Source organism: Phalangium opilio, unplaced genomic scaffold, assembly GCF_054372755.1.
Source record: "Phalangium opilio isolate 3A_F unplaced genomic scaffold, DU_Popi_V2 ptg000061l_1, whole genome shotgun sequence".
Classification (NCBI taxonomy): domain Eukaryota; kingdom Metazoa; phylum Arthropoda; class Arachnida; order Opiliones; family Phalangiidae; genus Phalangium; species Phalangium opilio.
The window spans coordinates 3,835,199-3,842,943 of record NW_028324178.1 but is presented as its reverse complement, the minus strand read 5'-3'; the positions used below and the strand labels follow the sequence as shown (position 1 = coordinate 3,842,943).

Genomic DNA, 7,745 nt, shown 5'->3' with positions numbered 1-7,745 from the left:
TGTCAGAAGTGGGATTCGAACCCACGCCCTCATACGAGGACCAGAATGCACAGATTCACGTTGTGAACGAAGGAAACTGAGCCCCTTGAGTCTGGCGCCTTAGACCGCTCGGCCACCCTGACTTGGATTCATTCAATTGGGACGTTTTATAAATTACATCTGTTCCAGTTAATTTCATAAAACATATCATGTCAGAAGTGGGATTCGAACCCAGGCCCTCATAAGAGGACCAGAATACACAGATTCACGTTGTGAACGAAGGAAACTGAGCCCCTTGGGTCTGGCGCCTTAGACCGCTCGGCCACCCTGACTTGGATTCATTCAATTGGGACGTTTTATAAATTAAATCTCTTCCAGTTAATTTCATAAAACATATCGTGTCAGAAGTGGGATTCGAACCCAGGCCCTCATACAACGACCAGAATACACAGATTCACGTTGTGAACGAAGGAAACTGAGCCCCTTGAGTCTGGCGCTTTAGACCGCTCGGCCACCCTGACTTGGATTCATTCAATTGGGACGTTTTATAAATTACATCTGTTCCAGTTAATTTCATAAAACATATCGTGTCAGAAGTGGGATTCGAACCCAGGCCCTCATACGAGGACCAGAATGCACAGATTCACGTTGTGAACGAAGGAAACTGAGCCCCTTGAGTCTGGCGCCTTAGACCGCTCGGCCAACCTGACTTGGATTCATTCAATTGGGACGTTTTACAAATTACATCTCTTCCAGTTAATTTCATAAAACATATCGTGTCAGAAGTGGGATTCGGACCCAGGCCCTCATACGAGGACCAGAATGCACAGATACACGTTGTGAACGAAGGAAACTGAGCCATTTGAGTCTGGCGCCTTAGACCGCTCGGCCACCCTGACTTGGATTCATTCAATTGGGACGTTTTATAAATTAAATCTCTTCCAGTTAATTTCATAAAACATATCGTGTCAGAAGTGGGATTCGAACCCAGGCCCTCATACGACGACCAGAATACACAGATTCACGTTGTGAACGAAGGAAACTGAGCCCCTTGAGTCTGGCGCTTTAGACCACTCGGCCACCCTGACTTGGATTCATTCAATTGGGACGTTTTATAAATTAAATCTGTTCCAGTTAATTTCATAAAACATATCGTGTCAGAAGTGGGATTCGAACCCAGGCCCTCATACGAGGAACAGAATACACAGATTCACGTTGTGAACGAAGGAAACTGAGCCCCTTGAGTCTGGCGCCTTAGACCGCTGGGCCACTTTGACTTGGATTCATTCAATTGGGACGTTTTATAAATTACATCTCTTCCAGTTAATTTCATAAAACATATCGTGTCAGAAGTGGGATTCGAACCCACGCCCTCATACGAGGACCAGAATACACAGATTCACGTTGTGAACGAAGGAAACTGAGCCTCTTGAGTCTGGCGCCTTAGAAAGCTCAGCCATTCTGACATGGACTCTTTAAATTGGGGCGTTTTATAAATTACATCTCTTCCAGTTAATTTCATAAACCTTTTCGTGTAAGAAGTGGGATTCGAACCCACGCCCTCATACGAGGAGCAGAATACACTGATTCACGTTGAGAACGAAAGAAACTTGGTCACTTGAGTCTGGCGGCATAGACCGCTCGGCCATCCTGACGTGGTTTTATCTAGTTTGGACGTTTTAAATTACATCTCTTCCAGTTATTTTCATAAAACATATCGTATCAGAAGTGGGATTCGAACCCACGCCCTCATACGAGGACCAGAATACACAGATTCACGGTGTGAACGAAGGAAACTGAGCTTCTTGAGTCTGGCGCCTTAGACCGCTCGGGCATCCTGACGTGGTCTCTTGTAATTTGGACTTTTAATTAATTACATCTCTTCCAGTTAATTTCTTAAAACATATCGTGTCAGAATTGGGATTCGAACCCACGCCATCATACGAGGACCAGAATACACAGATTCACGTTGTAAACGAAGGAAACTGAGCCCCTTGAGTCTGGCGCCATAGACCGCTCGGCCATCCTGACTTGGATTCATTCAATTGGGACGTTTTACAAATTACATCTCTTCCAGTTAATTTCATAAAACATATCGTGTCAGAAGTGGGATTCGGACCCAGGCCCTCATACGAGGACCAGAATGCACAGATACACGTTGTGAACGAAGGAAACTGAGCCATTTGAGTCTGGCGCCTTAGACCGCTCGGCCACCCTGACTTGGATTCATTCAATTGGGACGTTTTATAAATTAAATCTCTTCCAGTTAATTTCATAAAACATATCGTGTCAGAAGTGGGATTCGAACCCAGGCCCTCATACGACGACCAGAATACACAGATTCACGTTGTGAACGAAGGAAACTGAGCCCCTTGAGTCTGGCGCATTAGACCGCTCGGCCACCCTGACTTGGATTCATTCAATTGGGACGTTTTATAAATTAAATCTGTTCCAGTTAATTTCATAAAACATATCGTGTCAGAAGTGGGATTCGAACCCAGGCCCTCATACGAGGAACAGAATACACAGATTCACGTTGTGAACGAAGGAAACTGAGCCCCTTGAGTCTGGCGCCTTAGACCGCTGGGCCACTTTGACTTGGATTCATTCAATTGGGACGTTTTATAAATTACATCTCTTCCAGTTAATTTCATAAAACATATCGTGTCAGAAGTGGGATTCGAACCCACGCCCTCATACGAGGACCAGAATACACAGATTCACGTTGTGAACGAAGGAAACTGAGCCTCTTGAGTCTGGCGCCTTAGAAAGCTCAGCCATTCTGACATGGACTCTTTAAATTGGGGCGTTTTATAAATTACATCTCTTCCACTTAATTTCATAAACCTTTTCGTGTCAGAAGTGGGATTCGAACCCACGCCCTCATACGAGGACCAGAATGCACAGATTCACGTTGTGAACGAAGGAAACTGAGCCCCTTGAGTCTGGCGCCTTAGATCGCTCCGCCATCCTGACTTGGATTCATTCAATTGGGACGTTTTATAAATTACATCTCTTCCAGTTAATTTCATAAAACAAATCGTGTCAGAAGTGGGATTCGAACCCAGGCCCTCATACGAGGAGCAGAATACACAGATTCACGTTGTGAACGAAGGAAACTGAGCCCCTTGAGTCTGGCGCCTTAGACCGCTCGGCCACCCCGACTTGGATTCATTCAATTGGGATGTTTTATAAATTAAATCTCTTCCAGTTAATTTCATAAAACATATCGTGTCAGAAGTGGGATTCGAACCCAGGGCCTCATACGACGACCAGAATACACAGATTCACGTTGTGAACGAAGGAAACTGAGCCCCTTGAGTCTGGCGCTTTAGACCGCTCGGCCACCCTGACTTGGATTCATTCAATTGGGACGTTTTATAAATTAAATCTGTTCCAGTTAATTTCATAAAACATATCGTGTCAGAAGTGGGATTCGAACCCAGGCCCTCATACGAGGAACAGAATACACAGATTCACGTTGTGAACGAAGGAAACTGAGCCCCTTGAGTCTGGCGCCTTAGACCGCTGGGCCACTTTGACTTGGATTCATTCAATTGGGACGTTTTATAAATTACATCTCTTCCAGTTAATTTCATAAAACATATCGTGTCAGAAGTGGGATTCGAACCCACGCCCTCATACGAGGACCAGAATACACAGATTCACGTTGTGAACGAAGGAAACTGAGCCTCTTGAGTCTGGCGCCTTAGAAAGCTCAGCCATTCTGACATGGACTCTTTAAATTGGGGCGTTTTATAAATTACATCTCTTCCAGTTAATTTCATAAACCTTTTCGTGTCAGAAGTGGGATTCGAACCCACGCCCTCATACGAGGAGCAGAATACACTGATTCACGTTGAGAACGAAAGAAACTTGGTCACTTGAGTCTGGCGGCATAGACCGCTCGGCCATCCTGACGTGGTTTTATCTAGTTTGGACGTTTTAAATTACATCTCTTCCAGTTATTTTCATAAAACATATCGTATCAGAAGTGGGATTCGAACCCACGCCCTCATACGAGGACCAGAATACACAGATTCACGTTGTGAACGAAGGAAACTGAGCCCCTTGAGTCTGGCGCCTTAGACCGCTCGGGCATCCTGACGTGGTCTCTTGTAATTTGGACGTTTAATTAATTACATCTCTTCCAGTTAATTTCTTAAAACATATCGTGTCAGAATTGGGATTCGAACCCACGCCATCATACGAGGACCAGAATACACAGATTCACGTTGTAAACGAAGGAAACTGAGCCCCTTGAGTCTGGCGCCATAGACCGCTCGGCCATTCTGACTTGGATTCATTCAATTGGGACGTTTTACAAATTACATCTCTTCCAGTTAATTTCATAAAACATATCGTGTCAGAAGTGGGATTCGGACCCACGCCCTCATACGAGGACCAGAATGCACAGATACACGTTGTGAACGAAGGAAACTGAGCCATTTGAGTCTGGCGCCTTAGACCGCTCGGCCACCCTGACTTGGATTCATTCAATTGGGACGTTTTATAAATTAAATCTCTTCCAGTTAATTTCATAAAACATATCGTGTCAGAAGTGGGATTCGAACCCAGGCCCTCATACGACGACCAGAATACACAGATTCACGTTGTGAACGAAGGAAACTGAGCCCCTTGAGTCTGGCGCTTTAGACCGCTCGGCCACCCTGACTTGGATTCATTCAATTGGGACGTTTTATAAATTAAATCTGTTCCAGTTAATTTCATAAAACATATCGTGTCAGAAGTGGGATTCGAACCCAGGCCCTCATACGAGGAACAGAATACACAGATTCACGTTGTGAACGAAGGAAACTGAGCCCCTTGAGTCTGGCGCCTTAGACCGCTGGGCCACTTTGACTTGGATTCATTCAATTGGGACGTTTTATAAATTACATCTCTTCCAGTTAATTTCATAAAACATATCGTGTCAGAAGTGGGATTCGAACCCACGCCCTCATACGAGGACCAGAATACACAGATTCACGTTGTGAACGAAGGAAACTGAGCCTCTTGAGTCTGGCGCCTTAGAAAGCTCAGCCATTCTGACATGGACTCTTTAAATTGGGGCGTTTTATAAATTACATCTCTTCCAGTTAATTTCATAAACCTTTTCGTGTCAGAAGTGGGATTCGAACCCACGCCCTCATACGAGGACCAGAATGCACAGATTCACGTTGTGAACGAAGGAAACTGAGCCCCTTGAGTCTGGCGCCTTAGACCGCTCCGCCATCCTGACTTGGATTCATTCAATTGGGATGTTTTATAAATTACATCTCTTCCAGTTAATTTCATAAAACATATCGTGTCAGAAGTGGGATTCGGACCCAGGCCCTCATACGAGGAACAGAATACACAGATTCACGTTGTGAACGAAGGAAACTAAGCCCCTTGAGTCTGGCGCCTTAGACCGCTCGGCCACCCCGACTTGGATTCATTCAATTGGGATGTTTTATAAATTACATCTCTTCCAGTTAATTTCATAAAACATATCGTGTCAGAAGTGGGATTCGGACCCAGGCCCTCATACGAGGAACAGAATACACAGATTCACGTTGTGAACGAAGGAAACTGAGCCCCTTGAGTCTGGCGCCTTAGACCGCTCGGCCACCCTGACTTGGATTCATTCAATTGGGACGTTTTATAAATTAAATCTCTTCCAGTTAATTTCATAAAACATATCGTGTCAGAAGTGGGATTCGAACCCAGGCCCTCATACGAGGACCAGAATGCACAGATTCACGTTGTGAACGAAGGAAACTGAGCCATTTGAGTCTGGCGCTTTAGACCGCTCGGCCACCCTGACTTGGATTCATTCAATTGGGACGTTTTATAAATTACATCTATTCTAGTTAATTTAATAAAACATATCGTGTCAGAAGTGGGATTCGAACCCACGCTCTCATACGAGGACCAGAATACACAGATTCACGTTGCGAACGATGGAAACTGAGTCCCTTGAGTCTGGCGCCTTAGACCGCTCGGCCACCCCGACTAGGATTCATTCTATTGGGACGTTTTATAAATTACATCTCTTCCAGTTAATTTCATAAAACATATCGTGTCAGAAGTGGGATTCGCACCCAGGCTCTCATACGAGGACCAGAATACACAGATTCACGTTGTGAACGAAGGAAACTTAGCCCCTTGAGTCTGGCGCCTTAGACCGCTCGGCCACCCCGACTTGGATTCATTCAATTGGGATGTTTTATAAATTACATCTCTTCCAGTTAATTTCATAAAACATATCGTGTCAGAAGTGGGATTCGGACCCAGGCCCTCATACGAGGACCAGAATGCACAGATACACGTTGTGAACGAAGGAAACTGAGCCATTTGAGTCCGGCGCCTTAGACCGCTCGGCCACCCTGACTTGGATTCATTCAATTGGGACGTTTTATAAATTAAATCTCTTCCAGTTAATTTCATAAAACATATCATGTCAGAAGTGGGATTCGAACCCAGGCCCTCATAAGAGGACCAGAATACACAGATTCACGTTGTGAACGAAGGAAACTGAGCCCCTTGGGTCTGGCGCCTTAGACCGCTCGGCCACCCTGACTTGGATTCATTCAATTGGGACGTTTTATAAATTACATCTATTCTAGTTAATTTCATAAAACATATCGTGTCAGAAGTGGGATTCGAACCCACGCTCTCATACGAGGACCAGAATACACAGATTCACGTTGTGAACGAAGGAAACTTAGCCCCTTGAGTCTGGCGCCTTAGACCGCTCGGCCACCCTAATTTGGATTCATTTAATTGGGATGTTTTATAAATTACATCTCTTCCAGTTAATTTCATAAAACATATCGTGTCAGAAGTGGGATTCGAACCCACGCCCTCATACGAGGAGCAGAATACACAGATTCACGTTATGAACGAAGGAAACTGAGCCCCTTGAGTCTGGCGCCTTAGACCGCTCGGCCACCCCGACTTGGATTCATTCAATTGGGATGTTTTATAAATTACATCTCTTCCAGTTAATTTCATAAAACATATCGTGTCAGAAGTGGGATTCGGACCCAGGCCCTCATACGAGGACCAGAATGCACAGATACACGTTGTGAACGAAGGAAACTGAGCCATTTGAGTCTGGCGCCTTAGACCGCTCGGCCACCCTGACTTGGATTCATTCAATTGGGACGTTTTATAAATTAAATCTCTTCCAGTTAATTTTATAAAACATATCGTGTCAGAAGTGGGATTCGAACCCAGGCCCTCATACGACGACCAGAATACACAGATTCACGTTGTGAACGAAGGAAACTGAGCCCCTTGAGTCTGGCGCCTTAGACCGCTGGGCCACCCTGACTTGGATTCATTCAATTGGGACGTTTTATAAATTACATCTCTTCCAGTTAATTTCATAAAACATATCGTGTCAGAAGTGGGATTCGAACCCAGGCCCTCATACGAGGACCAGAATGCACAGATTCACGTTGTGAACGAAGGAAACTGAGCCCCTTGAGTCTGGCGCCTTAGACCGCTCGGCCACCCTAATTTGGATTCATTTAATTGGGATGTTTTATAAATTACATCTCTTCCAGTTAATTTCATAAAACATATCGTGTCAGAAGTGGGATTCGAACCCACGCCCTCATACGAGGACCAGAATACACAGATTCACGTTGTGAACGAAGGAAACTGAGCCTCTTGAGTCTGGCGCCTTAGAAAGCTCAGCCATTCTGACATGGACTATTTCAATTGGGGCGTTTTATAAATTACATCTCTTCCAGTTAATTTCATAAACCTTTTCG

General features: G+C 44.9%; 1 non-coding gene across 1 annotated transcript; it reads right to left on the bottom strand.

The window, feature by feature from the left end:
* TRNAL-CAA (transfer RNA leucine (anticodon CAA)) lies at positions 1 to 122 on the bottom strand. Its single transcript has 2 exons — positions 85 to 122; positions 1 to 46 (listed from the first exon to the last, which is right to left on the bottom strand). It is a non-coding gene; the product is annotated as a tRNA-Leu (tRNA).
* Between the last annotated feature and the right edge of the window lie 7,623 nt (positions 123 to 7,745).